A 16,393-nucleotide genomic window follows, 5' to 3' on the forward strand; every position below is an offset into this window, starting at 1 on the left:
AGTAGATAAGGTGAGCTACAGAGAAGATAGGGGGTTTCTAAAGACTAGACTAAATCTCAGACTCAGATCTCGGACCATCTGTTTGTTGATATTTCTGCTCTTTAATGTTTAAAACATGGATGGAGAGAATATAAGGCGTGAAGAGTCAGAGGAAACAAAGCAAATTGTGTATTGATCCTGGTGATAGTTCCATGTGTTTTGTTTATGTTCTTTTAAACTTGTGTCTCTGAAAATTTCCATATAGGCTATTTTAATTGTATAGCAGTTCATTGAGATGTATAGACTTTGGGTTTGTACAAAATTTAGTGTCCAATGTTTTGTATTGCAAGTTTTTTTTTTTGTTTTTTTTTTTTTTTTTTTTTATTTTTCAACACAGGGTTTCATTGTGTAGCTTTGGAGCCTGTCCTGGAACTCACGCTGTAGACCAGGCTGGCCTCGAACTCACAGAGATCTGCCTGCCTCTGCCTCCTGAGTGCTGGGATTAAAGGCATGTGCTACCACCGCCCGGCAAGTTGTTTTTTTTTTTTTTTATAATACTTGTTACAAAATACAAAAAATTGCAAAAGTAAAACAAATTGGAAAAAGTATTTATTACTTAAAATTAATAGTTTTGTAATTTGCATAATAAAAGGAACAATATTTTATTCTTTAAAAATGTTTAGTACAGAATACACAACACTGGCCAATTTTAAAACATCCATCCATAATCATTCTAGCAGAACAAAAAAACAATTACAAGATAATTAACATCTTATAGTGCTACCATTTCTGTGTTATGTAGACTTTTATTTGCCTTCACAGTGATGGAATTTCAGAAATACTATAAATTATTTCTATGAAGTCTAAAATGTAAATGTGTGAACTTTCAGATCCCATATTGGATCATTTTATATAAAACTTACTAAAATAATATTCTTACAAAATAAATGACTTAAGATGCTATCTTATATTATCTACTTAACTGGACAGAAGTATAATGAGTGAAGAGAGATTGGCAGAACCTATATACGCACAGAAAATTAATTATATAATTGTTTTGTGCTTTCTTCAGATTTTATAATGTCCCTACAAAAATTACAAGAACTTGCTTCTAGTAAGATGGTTCTAAGACAGATAAAGATCATCTATCTCAGCTGATGGAAACAGTTGCAGACCCACAGCCAAATGTTAGGCAGAGCTAGAGGAGTCAAAGACATCACAAGAAAACTCACAGAATCAACTCACCTGGGCTCATAGGGGCTCACAAAAACTGAATCAAAGACCAGGGAGCCTGCATGGGACTTTCTTCGTTACTCTGCATATACGTTACAGTTGTATAACTTGGTCTTCTTGTGGGACTCCTAACAGTGGGAGCATGGGCTGTCTCTGACTCTGTTGCCTGTTTGGGGTATCCTTTTCTCCTACCAGCTTGCCTCATCAAGCCCATGCCATGAGAGGCTTGCCCTTTTCTGAAAAGAAATGGAGGAGAACAACGTGAGGGTAGGGAGAGGGGAGGTGGGGTGCGGAAGGCATTGGGAGTAGAGGAAGGAAGGGGAACTGAAGTCTGGATATAAAAACAAAAAAAGTTAATTTTTAAAAAAGATACCTCATCTCCAAAAGGAAGCATAGTTTATTTACAGTAAATGTGTAAGGTCACAGAATATGCTGAGGTATTTTAGAGTGTTACTAGAATAGGGATTAAAAGAAAATAGAGGCTTTAAAAAAAGCGTTTTAGCTGAGTAGAAAACCCAATACAAAAAAAAAAAAAAAAAAAAAAAACCATTCTTCATGAGTTAGACTCTTTAAATAGTCTCAGAATAGTTCAAACAGATCTGATGTTAATAACAGTCCTGTGTGTTGATAACAGCTATAGAGTTTGCTTCATGTCTTACTTAGTCAAGTCTATGGCAGAGAATGTGGAAATGGAAAAAAATTAGCAAGAACCATAAATATAACAAATTTAAAATTAATTTATTTTCTCCCAAATCAGGTGGTTTTCAGGCAACAGCCATAACTATTATTTTAATTACTCATTTTGGGGAACATGTGTCACAGAACTTTGCTAGCCTTTCCCCTATGAGTTTATACGGCAAGCCAAAGTCTAACAAACCAATGAACGTCCCTGACTTGGCCTTTCGGGATTTTCCATCTGAAATGACACACAGTTTGATCACCCAGTCCATACAACATGACATTCTAAGTCTGGATAAACAGAGACATTAGCAAGAGTCTAGACCCAGCACAACACTGCTGGGCCCCCGTGAGCATAGAATTACCTGGAACTAAAATTAATCCATCTGTGGGTAAATCCAGGTTATAGTTCTTTTACGACTCTGGATTTGGCAGTGTGCATCCACACATTAAGTGTTCATTGGTTTGTTCGTTAAACAAGCAGTTATCAAGAACTTCCGGGACATGTGCAGAGACTGTCACGAGGAAGTAGGAGAAAGCAAGGTCCCTCATTTTTGTGGGGAAGAACATTGAACAGTGGCTGAGAGAGAAAATAAATATTTGAACAAGCATTTTGTTGTTGTTGTTGTTGGTTTTCCATACAGAGTTTCTCTGTGTATCCATGGCTGTCCTAGATCTCCCTCTGTAGACCAGGCTGGCCTCAAACTCGCAGAGATCTGCCTGCCTCTGCTTCCCGAGTGCTGGGATTAAAAGCATGCCGCACCCCACCCTGTCCCACCCCATCCCCCCGACCATAAATAAAATATCATTTCTTCTAAGCTTTATGTGAGGGTTGAATTAGTTCCTACACAAACATGTTCAGAAAAATAATCAGTGCGTCTTCACTTGCATAAGCCCATGGGCAGGTTTCTAAGCAGTTTAAAGGGCTATTTGTAATAAATAAGCAAGATCAAAATTCTCTGTGGGAGAGGATCAATAATACATGGTGTTCATGTGCTACAATGCAACTCCTTTATATAAAAACAGATTTTAAAAATGTAATTTGAACAAAGGTCTTGGCAGGAACAATCTAGTATGATGCTATGACTCACCAAAAATGCATGAGTGTGTGAATATGCATATAGGCAAAAGTATTTTACATGGACAGAAATGATAAACATCAAATCCATGCTAACGAGTGCACTTCAGGAGAGGAAGTGTGATATGGCTGAGAAAGAGATAGCATAGTATTTTTACTAAAAAGAAAAAGAAAAGAAAAAAGAAAAATGCCTATTGTGACTTATCCCATTATGTAGATAACTGTGACTATATGAAAAAGAAGGTCGGATGACATGAAAGTATTCATTATTTGCTTTCATCTTTTATAATGCCAATTAGTTTAAATTAGCACCCCATTTCCCCTAGCAAATAAGTTTTTGCAAGCAAGATGAATGTGTTTGAATTGTTTAGGGAGTATTCCTTTTTTTTAATTTTTTTTAATTGTCCTTTTATTTTACAATACTATTCAGTTCTACACAACAGCCACAGATTCCCTTGTTCTCCCCTTCCTGCCCCCATCCCCTTCCCCCAGCCCACCCCCATTCCCACCACCTCCAGATCAAGGCCTTTTTTAAATTTTCCATACCGACCACAGTTCCCCCTACCTCTCCCCTCATATCCCCCATACCCCAACCCCATCCATTCCTTATAGGGGGTAAGGCCTCCCTTGGAGAGTCAATACAGACTGGCATTACAAGTTGGGGCAGGACCAAGCCCCTCCTTCCTCCATCAAGGCTGAGTAAAGGCATCTCACCACAGGGGATGGGCTCTAAAAAGCCAGTTTATGTGCCCAGGATAAGTCCTGGTCCCACTGCCCAGGGCCTCACAAACAGATCAAGCCACACAACTGTCACCCACATATGGAGGGCTTAGTAAGGTCCCATGCAGGCTTCCCAGCTGTTAGTCAAAAGTCTCTGAGCTCCCACTAGCTCGGGTCAGCTGTCTCTGTGGATTTCACCATCATGATCTTGACTCCCCCCCCCCCATAATCCTTCCTCCCTTTCTTCAGCTGAACTCCAGGAGCTCAGCCAAGTGCTTGACTGTGGATCTCTGCATCTGATTCCCTCAGTCACTGGATGTAGGTTCTGGGATGACAATTAGGGTAGTCATCAATCTGATTACAGAGTAAGGCCAGTTCAGGCACCCTCTCCACCATTGCTAGGAGTCTTAGCTGGGATCATCTTTATGGGGTCCTAGGGATTTCCCTAGCACTAGGTTTCTCCCTTACCCCATAATGGATCCCTCTGTCAAGGTATCTCTTTAATTGCTCTCCCTCTCTGTCCTTCCCCCAACTTGGCCATCTCAATTCCCCATATTCCCATCCCTCATCCCCTCCTGTATAACCATCCCCCACCAAGTTTACCCATTAGATCTTAACCATATCTCCTTCCTGGGGTGATCTATATGTGACTCTCTTAGGGTCCTCCTTTTTATCTAGCTTCTCTGGGGTTGTGGATTGTAGCCTGGTTATCCTTTGCTTTGCATCTAATATCTGCTTATGAGTGAGTACACACCATGTTTGTCTTTCTGGATCTGGGTTACCTCACTCAGGATGACTTTTTTCTAGTTACATCCATTTGCCTACAAATTTCATCCAGTTAAAAATGAGGTACAGATCTAAACAGAGAATTCTCAATAGAAGAACCTCAAATGACTGAAAGACGTTTAAGGAATTGCTCAGCATCCTTAGCCATCAGGGATCTGCAAACCAAAATGACTGAGATACCGTCTTACAACTGTCAGAATGGCTAAAATCAAAAACACTGATGGACAGCGTATGTTGGAGAGGATGCAGAGTAGGGGAACACTCCTCCACTGTTGGTGGGAATGCAAACTTATATAGCCACTTTGGAAATCAGTCTCATTAAATTGAGGAACCAACCTACCTCAAGACCCATATCACAAAGACAGTTGCTCAACAATGTTCACAGCAGTATTCATCATAGACAGAACCTGGAAACAACCTAGATGCCCCTCAAATGAAGATTGGATAAAGAAAATGTGGTACATTTACACAGTGGAGTATTACTCAGTGGTAAAATGTATCTTGAAGGAGAGTAGGGTAGGGTGTATGGGAGGGTTAAGAGGGAGGATAGGGAAGGAAAAATGTTGCAAATAATGTTAATCTCAAACATAAAACCTGGAAGTAGTACTGAAGTAGATTTATTCAACATTTCAGGTTTTTTGCTTCATGTTTTGTTTCCCTGTTGTTTCCATCCAGAGAATTCATCACATCTGGGATACAGAACAAAATCCTCAATTGCTAATCTTGACTGTGATTCAAAAAGTCAGTGTGTTCCAGTGCTCGGTCACAAGGCCTCTGGCATGGTTTCCTCTTGTTTTATGGCTTACAAAGACTTTCTTGGTATTTATGGATTCCAAGGTTTTGTTATTTGCTTTTTTTTTTATTTTTTGGATTGTGGAGGTACTCTTTATATAACTAAAAATGCATGCCAACCTAACTCCTTTCCAACTCTGATGTTTTCTCACTTTCACTGCAAGCTATCAATCTCTGTGTATCCTCACTATATGCAGTGACTGTTTCCACTTTTGCATCTCACATAAGTGGTTACTCAAGTGGACTATGATGGGCATCCCCCAAACCAAAGTTATTTGGCCCACATCAATTTTTCCTTCCTTAGTCAGAAAATGTCTTCATTTCCAGGACTGAATGAAAAACAGATATGCTTAAAACAGGAGTTGTTATCATGGTTATTAATCTCTGGTAATTTTTCAAAACTAGTTAAATTAAGCAATACACTATAGACTTACTGCAATATCTTTTCCTTATTGGCTTCTTATCAGAATCTGATGAAATATATTCCCTTGTTTTCTTAAGGGACATATTCCTCTGATCCTTTGTGCTATTTTCCAACATTTTCAAAGGAAACTCAACTACAGTGGATTCACATAATGAAGCAACTTCATAAGAATGCATGTAGGAGGGGAGAAAAGTTTAACCATTTTGTTACATCCCATTGACCTGACAATGGCTTTCTTCTGCTTAAATTGAATTATGGACAAAACATTATGGACAATGTTTGAAAATATCAGATTCATTTTTACATGCTTTTTCATCTGCCTTCACCTTGGACTCAGATTTTGCAATGAATGCCTGTTAATATAGCTTGCTTTGACTTTGAAGAAGTTTCTAGGGTCTTTGAGAACCCCAATAATATTTTAGTTACTGAAATAGAAGAAGTAGCCAATGAAGAAGCTGGGCTGCCTCAACTCTTAGGAGTATGAAGATACCCTCTATTGAGTGGTCATTCTTCTCTAGCTGACCCTAAGTTTGTGGAGCTAGAGTGCAGTTTATCCACTTTAGTAGACTTTCCTTGTACCTGTATCTCTAACACTCTGGTGTTCATCTTCATACATACATTTTTAATAATGCTTGTTGTGCTGACTTTGTTTGTGCCAACCTAACAGAAATTAAGTCACTGGAGAGGAGGGAGTCTCAACTGAGAAAATGCCTTCATAATATTGTGCTACAGGCAAGACTGTAGGGCATTTTTTTTTTATTAGTGATGTTTGGGGAAGAGTCCAGACCATTGTGGGTAGGACCACTCTTGGGTTAGTGGGTCCTGAATTCTATAAGAAAGCAGGTTGAGTTTCTGTCATGACTTGCTGCAAGCCACAAGAATATATTATAGAGATTCAGCTATATATAAAAAAACAAAAAACAAAAAACAAAAAAATTGTACCTAGAAAGGTTAAGGAGTCTTTCTAGAGGTAAGCCATATATCAGAGAATATTTAGTGTTATTCAGCTCTTAATATTCAGCTGTCTCTTGCTATGAATTTCTTGTGCACTCGTATACTACTAGGCCACAGCATCAAGCAGTATGAGCTTCTTAGACCTACTGCTGATCTGTACTAGGTGACACCTCTGCCTAGGAGGGCAGGAAGACTATAGATGCATAGCTTTGTTTCTTGTGCAAATGAAGCTCAGACTTTCCTTCTCCAGACTGGCCAAATGGCATGCCAGAGCTATTGACTCAGAACAAATGTTTTTTTGCATATCCAAGTTCCAGTGAAGGCTGGGGCAGAATTCCTGGTTCAGTCAAAGTCCCATGGCCTGAGGAGAGAGGAACAAGGCAAAATTTTCTGCAGATGGTAGGGCGAGTGCATCATGACTGGAGGAGAGAGGAAGAAGGAAAAGGTTTTGCAGATTGTAGGTGGATTTGAGTGAGGTTAGGAGAGAATGAGAGGGAAAAAAGCATTGGAGATGGAGGAACGGAAGACGAAGATGAGATCAATAGAAGAAGAGCTTAGTTAGCGCTGTGAGAGGACAGGAAAAGTGGGTACAGAGAGGAGCTGAGTGTGAGGATGGAACTGAAGCTGTATAGATAGAATTTTGTCTTAAAGAAATAAATAAATGGACATAAGAGTGTCGTGTACATAGATTCTCTTCCCTCAGATTACCCCGTCTCTAGCCATAGTGTCTTTCCCAGGACTCTGGGAAAAATCTTCCCAGGGCATGTCCCTGGGAAAGTTTCATTACTGACTTCCTTCAATAGTGATGTGGAATTATAGACTAATTCTCTAAGATGCTTTTTGTTTATGGTGTTTCATGACAGCAATGGTACCACTGGTTAAGATGTGTGCATGAGAGACTTTGGTAAACTAAAACCTCATAGAAAATATTCTCCTTTCTGACTTGCAACAACTTCTCTGTTATCAACATCCTTCATACATGACATGTACATATTGTACCCCTTTAGTGGATACATCTTCATCTCATCCTCAGTAATGTCTCTGAAGCTTAATGAACTCATTCTTGCCTCTCCCTGTCATGTTCTATAAAGGTCATCACTATAATCCTGACACATATTATGGCTCTGACTTCCTTGTGTCATGTTACTGTATCAAAATTATGCAACTCTGACAAGGTGTGGGAGAGGCAAACATGGAAGAAGCATTGTCTATCATCATTAAACCATCTAAACAAAGAAAGAAGATAATATATTTCAAAATAATGAAATAGGATACTTAAATATTTCTAAACTTTATAGAGGAGATACATAATATTGTCAAAATATCAAAAAATAATTATTTGGAGAGTTGAAAGATATGAAAATTTATTTCTCAAGGGAGATTAAGACATATTGTTAGTTATTTTGTGGCGCTGTGCTCTTGCCCTGCAAGGAAATGTCACGAAACACGACAGAATCGGCTAATAAGAGTTTTATTAAAGATAAAGGGACAGAGAGTGCACAGGCCTGTGGAGAAGAAGAAGGAACCGGGAACATGGCACCGGATTTTAAAGGCTGGGTGGCATGCATGCATACACAGGTCGACATAACCGTTCCATGCCTGTGCAGATCACATGGCTATGCTGCATGCTCTTAAGTAGCCATGCAATGTCAGGGATCCTGGTCATGCGAGACACCTTGACCCGGAAATGGCTATCTTGACCTGGAACTGGCTAGACAGAAGTGTCCTCTGGGAATATGCAAACATGCCCGACTATGGGGGCATGTTGTGAACCCTTCACATATTATTTAAAGCAGAATTTGATTTGGGAGAATTTTTAGTTAATTCATTTTATGCATGTAAAATTTTAGGCTTCTTTTTGTTTATTTTTGAGACAAGGTCATAGTATTTCTGCTTGCATAGAACTCAAAAGCCTTCTGTCTCAGATTTTTTTGCTAGAATTACCGGAGGTACAACACTATGATCGAATCAACACAGTCTTCACCGCTAACATTCACCAAGCACTATGTAAACACTGGCATGATAAAATTTGCTAGACGAAGAAATATGAGAAAAGTCTTTGAGCAGAAAAGCCACTAGAATGCTTGGGCAATAGTAATATAGACAGTAAATACACGCTTATCCATTAATATATTCAGTAAATCATCATAATACAATCTCTATATACTTGCTATTGTCTTCTGTTCTGAGAATGCAAAAATGAAATATTTCAACCATTATCCCCTTCTAGGAAAAAAAATGTAGTGAGATAAACAAGTAAATTATTTTCGTAAAAAATATGTAACCGATACACTGAGAGGTCTTGCTCCCGTAATTATGGCATTCAGATGAACAAGTAGAATAGTTCTCAGAATGCATATTGAAACAAAAAAAAATGAACCTAGTATGGTTTGTAGCTTTGGAAGGTTTGCAATATTTGGAGCATTGGACCACAGGAGCAAGTGGTTGAGAATGAGTTTGGCCTACAGAAGTTGTTAGAGGCATTCTGTGGTTTCCTGAGAAATGCTCAAATGCACAGTATTCAACTGGAATCTGAATAATTTTAAACTGATCAGAGATTATATCAAAGTTTTGTCCCTTTTTAATCAAAATGGTCAGTTTCCATAGTCAGCCATACTTTCGTATCAAGAAAACTCAAGATACTGTGGTTAAAAATTTCATAAATTCAAATGTTGGGTTTATGAATGAAATGAAAATATAGTGGAATGTATCGTGAACATTAGTCAGGGGAACTAAAGAAATTTACTGAATGAATGATTCAATAGTCCACTTCTGATTTCTCATTCTAGAAGTTGAAAACATGAGACTTGGAAAAATGTGTTTTCCTGTCTTCATCCAAATTCCAGAGTGAAGGATTCACGACAGGAGACAGGAATGTCCCTGGGGCATGGCACATGGACACCTGTTGTCTGCATAATCAGTCAGAAGGGAAATTGGTGAGCCTGAAGTAACTCCAGATGAGTCCTGCCATCAGTTATTCAATGAAACTTATTAACTTTTGAAGATAGATATTCCAATTACTAAAAGTTTATTTTTTAAATCAATGGCTTATAACTTCATAGTGGGATGATGTGTCTGACTCCAAAAAGTTCTAGTTCACTTTTCCAGTAGATCCATCATAGAAAACCTCAGAGGCAAAGGACCACTATGAAACCTGCAATCTGAAACATGTGATCCTGTAACCTATTGTAAGAACACAGCATCTGAAATCAGTGGTCCTCTCACCTGAAAATTCTTTTTTTTTTTTTTTTTTTTTTTTGTTTTTAGAGACAGGGTTTCTCTGCATAGTTTTGGTGTCTGTCCTAGATCATGCTCTGTAGACCAGGTTGGCCTTGAACTCACAGAGATCCTCCTGGCTCTGCCTCCCCAGTGCTGGGATTAAAGGCGTGTGCCACCACCACCCGGCTCTCACATCCTTTTAGTGTTTGATATCTCATCATTTTCTTATAATAACCTCTTCTAACTATTTTGGAAAACTAAATAATCTCAAAAGCACTATAACATCTCTTTGAAGTTCTTACCATTCTGAAACATGACTTGATTGAACTTGAACTGTTTTCCAGAGCAGCCTTCAGACTCTACTCCCACTATTGAGTCTTCTGCTTTGCTGTTTGGATTTGTTTTTTTTTTAATAATATCTTCCCTCCATCATTGATAGTCTCTCCTAAACTTTTACTATAACTTGCCATGTACTTTAAGTTTTGATGAAATTGTATTTGTTAATTAGATGTTCCTTGTATTTAGTATAATTATACAAAACTACTTTAACTTCATATTTTATTGAACTAAAGCAACTTACCTCACTTAGGCCTGGATGCATCCAACATTAGACTCAAGGATTTCATTTTCTTATGCCACTATTAGCTGTGTGGGATGGGTAAAGCATAACATCTGATCTCACTTAGTCAAATAGTGAAAAGAAGCATATTCATTGTATATGAATGATAGATGCAGCAATAGTGATACTGTATCTTACTATCTAAGCTTTTGTAGAATGCCTTTTATAAACATGAACATGGGGAATTACATTCATGGGGTAAAATTAAATGAACTGGAGGGAGGGTATCTGGGAGGGACTATAGGGAGGAAGGGAGAGTGATGTAATCCTATTTTAATTAAAAATGTATTTAAATAACTAAATTAAATCAATATATATTAAACATAGGTTTTCTAATACAATTATCATTAAATTATTCTGATTACACAGAGTATGTGCCTAAGGGAATGCTTGATGAACACACAATGAAAACATTTCAGTGCAAATACATTCAGAGAAGGATCTCTGTAAAATTTCTCTTTTTTTTAAATTTTCTTTTTTTATATTAATTTGTTTTTTCATTTTACATACCAATCAGTTTCCCCTCCTCCCTCTCTCCCCTTACCTTCCCCCCAACCCACCCCTCATCCACTCCTCAGAGAAGATAAGGCATGGGGAGTCAATAAAATCTGGCACATCAAGTTGAGGCAGGACCAAGCCCCTCCTCCCTGCATCAAGGCTGAACAAGGCAGCCCATTATAGGAAATGGGATACCCAAAAAGCCAGTTCATGCATCAGGAATAAATCCTGGTCCCACTGCCAGGGGCCCCACAAACAGACCAAGCCACACTACTGTCACCCACATTCAGACAGCCTAGGTGTCAACTGCAATGTCTTTATGAAGAAATGTCATTTTTCTTATGTTGCTTATGATATCTGAAAGTTGGGAGTACATCCATGGGACACAGTAGGCATTGTCATTTTGAACCAAAAATAAGCTTTGCCACTAACAGTGAGACAGTAGAGCTCTTAACAAGCCAACATTTACTGTCAACGACAGATCCAACCCATTCTTTTGTTGATGGTCTTTTTTGAGGATCCAGTTTGTTATTGACCTTGAGATAAGTATAAATTATTGGGGTCTGGTTTACCCCCAAACAACATATGCTGAATGAGGCTAACCAGAGGTTTAAACTTGAAAATGATGTTGAAATGCTACTTTGGTTAGACGCAAGTTCCAGCCAAAGAAGAGACTGTCATCCTGTGGGGGACAGCGCCCTTCCACAGCAAGAGAGCTGGACCAGAGAGGTTGCTAGTATTTTCCACTGTTATTTCTTCCCCTCCTCATTCTCTTTCCACAAAAGCCATCACCAGGTCACGGAGTGGGAGGCCGCACAATGGATAGGCACTTCTACCACGACCAATATCCCTTTGCTCTGTGCCAAACATAGAACTTCTGGAAAGTAAGGTATTCTACAACTGTGGGCGATGGGTGCCAAATAACTCAGTACATCTGAAGGACACTCGGCCTTGGAGCAATCGAAATAGAGAGTAAGCAAGGTTTAAAACTGACATCTTTGTCAGTTCTCACAGGTATTTATTGGCAGATTTTCTTTGAATTAAAAATGGCAAGTCAGGTAAGTGGATAACTCAGCCAGTCAAGTGCTTACCTGACCGTGAACACCTTAGTTCTTCTCTCTAGGACCCGTGTAAAAGCTAGGGATGTTAGCACAGGCCTGGCACCCAGAGTGTGGAGACCGTGATCTCTTTAGCTTACATGCCATCTGGCTGGCCTACCCAAATCAGTGAGCACCAAGTTCAGTGAGAGACACACTCCCAAAGTCAAGGTGTAGCGTAACCGAAATAGACAACTAACATTGACTTCAGGCTTCCACAGGCACACACAACATACACAGATACACAAACACACATGACACACACACACACACACACACATGAACACATCTAATATATATTTATATATACCACACACACATGTGCACACACCCACATGAACACACACATATATATATACATACATATGTATACACATATATATAACACATATGCACACATTCACATCAATATATATATAATATTTGTATATTTATATAAACCACATATATGCACATATACACTCGAATATTATATATAACTATATATGTTATTATATATAATTATATATATGAATATTAATATATAACATATATAACTATATATAATATTCCTATATATAACTATATATAGGAATATTATATATATACACATGTGTGTGTGTGTGTGTGTGTGTGTGTGTGTGTGTGTGTGTGTGTATCACAAAGGAATGGTAGGAAGGAAGAATTAAAAAGAAACATGCTACACACCATCTCTTCTGTGTTTAATTCCTAGCAGAAAAATCATGCAAAGTACATTCTCAGCATACACATGTGCTGAACTTGTGTGAAACTCATAAGACATTTTTTGCTGGTTGGCAAAAGAGGAATGATTAGTCTTAAAAATTTTTAACAGAAATGCATTACTTCAGAGTAGTTACCCTGTGGACTAGATAGAACAAGCCACAAGATCTGTCTGTTTGCCCATCTTAAGGTAATGGACACACCTGTGGATGGTAGTCCGTGCAGTAGCTCCAGCATAGGCCCTCATCTGGTAGACCCATCATTGTCTAGGGGAACTTTCCTACAAGATCATTATTAACATCCACTTTCACTCTTGAAAAAAATCCTTGATTTAATGACATTCTTTTTTTTTGTTTGTTTTTAATTTTATTTATTTTATTTTACAATACCATTCAGTTCTACATATAGCCATGGGTTTCCCCTATTCTCCCCCTCCCTCCCTCTCCTTACCCCTAGCCCACCCCATTCCCACCTCCTCCAGGACAAATCCTTTCCTGAGGACTGCAATCAACCTGGTAGACTCAGTCCAGGCAGGTCCAGTCCCTTCCTCCCAGACTGAGCCAAGTGTCCCTGCATAAGCTCCAGGTTTCAAACAGCCAACTTATGCAATGAGCACAGGACTTGGTCCCACTGCCTAGTTGCCTCCCAAACTGGTCAAGCCAATCAACTGTCACACCTATTCAGAGGGCCTGATCCAGCTGGGGCCCCTCAGCCTTTGGTTCATTGTTTATGTGTTTCCATTCATTTGGCTATTTTTTTCAATAATTGAGCAAAACCGAAATTTATTATAAGCCACAGTCGTCCTAGGGACCTCCATGCTATATATATAGCCTCCTTGGTTCTATGGGTTGTGGTCTGATTGTTCTTTACTTTATATCTAGAATCCACTTATGAGTGAGTACATACCATGACTGTCTTTCTGGGTTTGGGTTACCTCACTCAGGATGATTTTTTCTAGTTCCATCCATTTGCCTGCAAATTTCATGCTTTCATTGTTTTTCTCCGCTGAGTAGTACTCCATTGTGTATATGTACCACATTTTTTTCATCCATTCTTCCATTGACGGGCATCTAGGTTGTTTCTAGGTTCTGGCTATTACAAATAGTGCTGCTATGAACATAGATGAGCATGTATCTTTATGGTATGAATCAGCATTTCTTGGGTATATGCCCAAAAGTGGGATGGCTGGGTCTTGAGGTAGTTTGATTCCTAATTTTCTGAGAAACCGCCATACTGATTTCCACAGTGGTTGTACAAGTTTACACTCCCACCAACAGTGGAGGAGTGTTCCTTTGCTCCACATCCTCTCCAACATTGACTGTCATTGGTAATCTTATGACCTTCCTCACATTATGGCTTTGGGGAAATCATCAAGAGACTGTCATCAAATGGAGATGGGTCTTCTATACACTGAAAAGCCAGCATTTGCCAAAACTTCAGAACACAAGAAATAGTCATCTGTAATTAACAAGTTTAAATATTTATTAGAAATACTAAAAATGAGCAGAATAGAGAAAAGCACTTAAACTTCTAATCTACTTTGCAACGTTAGTGGAAATTAATCTTCTAAATCTGCAGAGCCCAGAAAAACTCACAAAAGACCAGCTTCACACATTTTCTGATTCTATATGTAAAAAAGAAATACTTAAAATATCATTAGACGATGTACATGAAGTGACACAAAAGATTGACCAAATTATTCCTGTTTCCCAGATAACATACCACTTTCAATTACTCCAAACAAACAACAACAAAAAAATAAACGTTGGTGACTTTTTCATGGCTGTAACCTAAAGGTTTGGTACAATGGTTCCTCTGATTCCTCGGGGTGAAAATGTTAAACACCTCTTTGATCTGGGGCATTCGACTCATGAAAACATTAGTGAAAAATAAGAAATTTACTATAATAAGCACGAATTTGTTCCTTAAACAAGAAAAACAAAATTAAAAAATAAAATATTCATTAATAATTAAAAAATATCAAAATGCTTCAGGATAGTTGAAATCAAATGAAAATACTTGGCAAATATATTTTTTCTTTTTCTGCTTCATTTTTTTTTTTTTTTTTTTTTTTTTGGTTTTTCGAGACAGGGTTTCTCCGTGTAGTTTTGTGCTTTTCCTGAAACTCACTTTGTAGACCAGGCTGGCCTCAAACTCACAGAGATCCGCCTGCCTCTGCCTCCCGAGTGCTGGGATTAAAGGCATGTGCCACCACTGCCTGGCTTTTTTTTTTTTTTTTTTTTTTTTTTTTCTTCATTTTTTAAGAGAGAGTGTTGTGGTGGTATTTTGTGTATGCTCAAATAAATAAAACTTGCCTTAAGATCAGAAGGCAAAGCCAGCCACTAATCCCAGAACTAGGAAGGTGGAGACAGGAAGTGATATAGGTGGGCAGAGAGAGGAATATAAGGCAGGAGGAGATAAGAGGTCAGTCCTTTTTGGGCTGCGGAGTTGGTGAGGCTGCAGCTTGTACATTTGTCTCTCTGATCCTTAAACATTTACCCCTATGTCTGGCTCTGTTTTTTTTTTTTTTAAACACCAATTAGGATTCATGCTACAGGGTCTCACTCTGTAGTACAGTCTGACCTTGAACTCATAATCCTCTGGTCTCAGCTTGCAGAGTGCTGTGATTACAGAAATGTAAACTATATCCAGCTACATGTTTTCCATTTGTCAACTTTAACATTGAAAGAATTAATATCACAGTCTAGTTCATGTTTCCACTTTAACATGATTTGCAGCAAATATTTTATATTTAAACAATATTCATAAATTTATTTTCTATTCAGTGTGTCTGTGTGTGTTTGTCCATATCTGTGTGTGTGTATGTATGCACTCACACATGCATACTACCAGATACATTGGAGATCACAGGAGAATTTGTAGGATTCATTTCTCTCCTACACCATGTAGGTTTCATAAATAAACTCAGACAACTAGGCTTGGTGGCAAGCACATGTCCTTACCAAGCTATCTCGTCAGCCCTAGGGGTAAATACTTTAAATGAATATATTATTATTACCAAGGAAACTTCAATTATTCCACATAACAATGTTTTATTAATTCATTGAAAGTTGAGAATGTATCACATAGAATCTTATTTCATGGTTTATTACTCTCATGAGTGAGAATAGGCAATGTTTGCAACAATGTTTAAGACTGAGGCCCTGGTTAGAGAAACAATGTCATCAGAAAAACAAAATGGTATGACAGAGTCACTGGAATATGCAGAGCGAAACCTCTAATATTCTGGAGAGTTTCAGGATCTTTGTCAAACTTGGGGGGGGGATCTCACTGTTTTATTTTGGCACTTACAAAGCATTGAATTTGTTTAAATGGGAATATGGTAATTTGATGATATAAATCAAATAAGTTAATGGAAAATCATTCATGCATATTTACTATTATATATCAAGAAGCATATAAAATTAGACAAAGCATCTGAAGAGATGAGATAGTTATGATAAAAACTGGAAAAATATTGGTCTGGCCCTTAATGACCTTGACTCCCCTGAGCTCAGCTAGTTCTCAATTGCTTGGTACTAATTACTTAGTGGCTGGTTTAGTGCTGAATTCTTAATGCCCTGCACATTTTATTT

This window comes from Peromyscus leucopus, chromosome 18, assembly GCF_004664715.2.
Source record: "Peromyscus leucopus breed LL Stock chromosome 18, UCI_PerLeu_2.1, whole genome shotgun sequence".
NCBI classification, from domain to species: Eukaryota; Metazoa; Chordata; class Mammalia; order Rodentia; family Cricetidae; genus Peromyscus; species Peromyscus leucopus.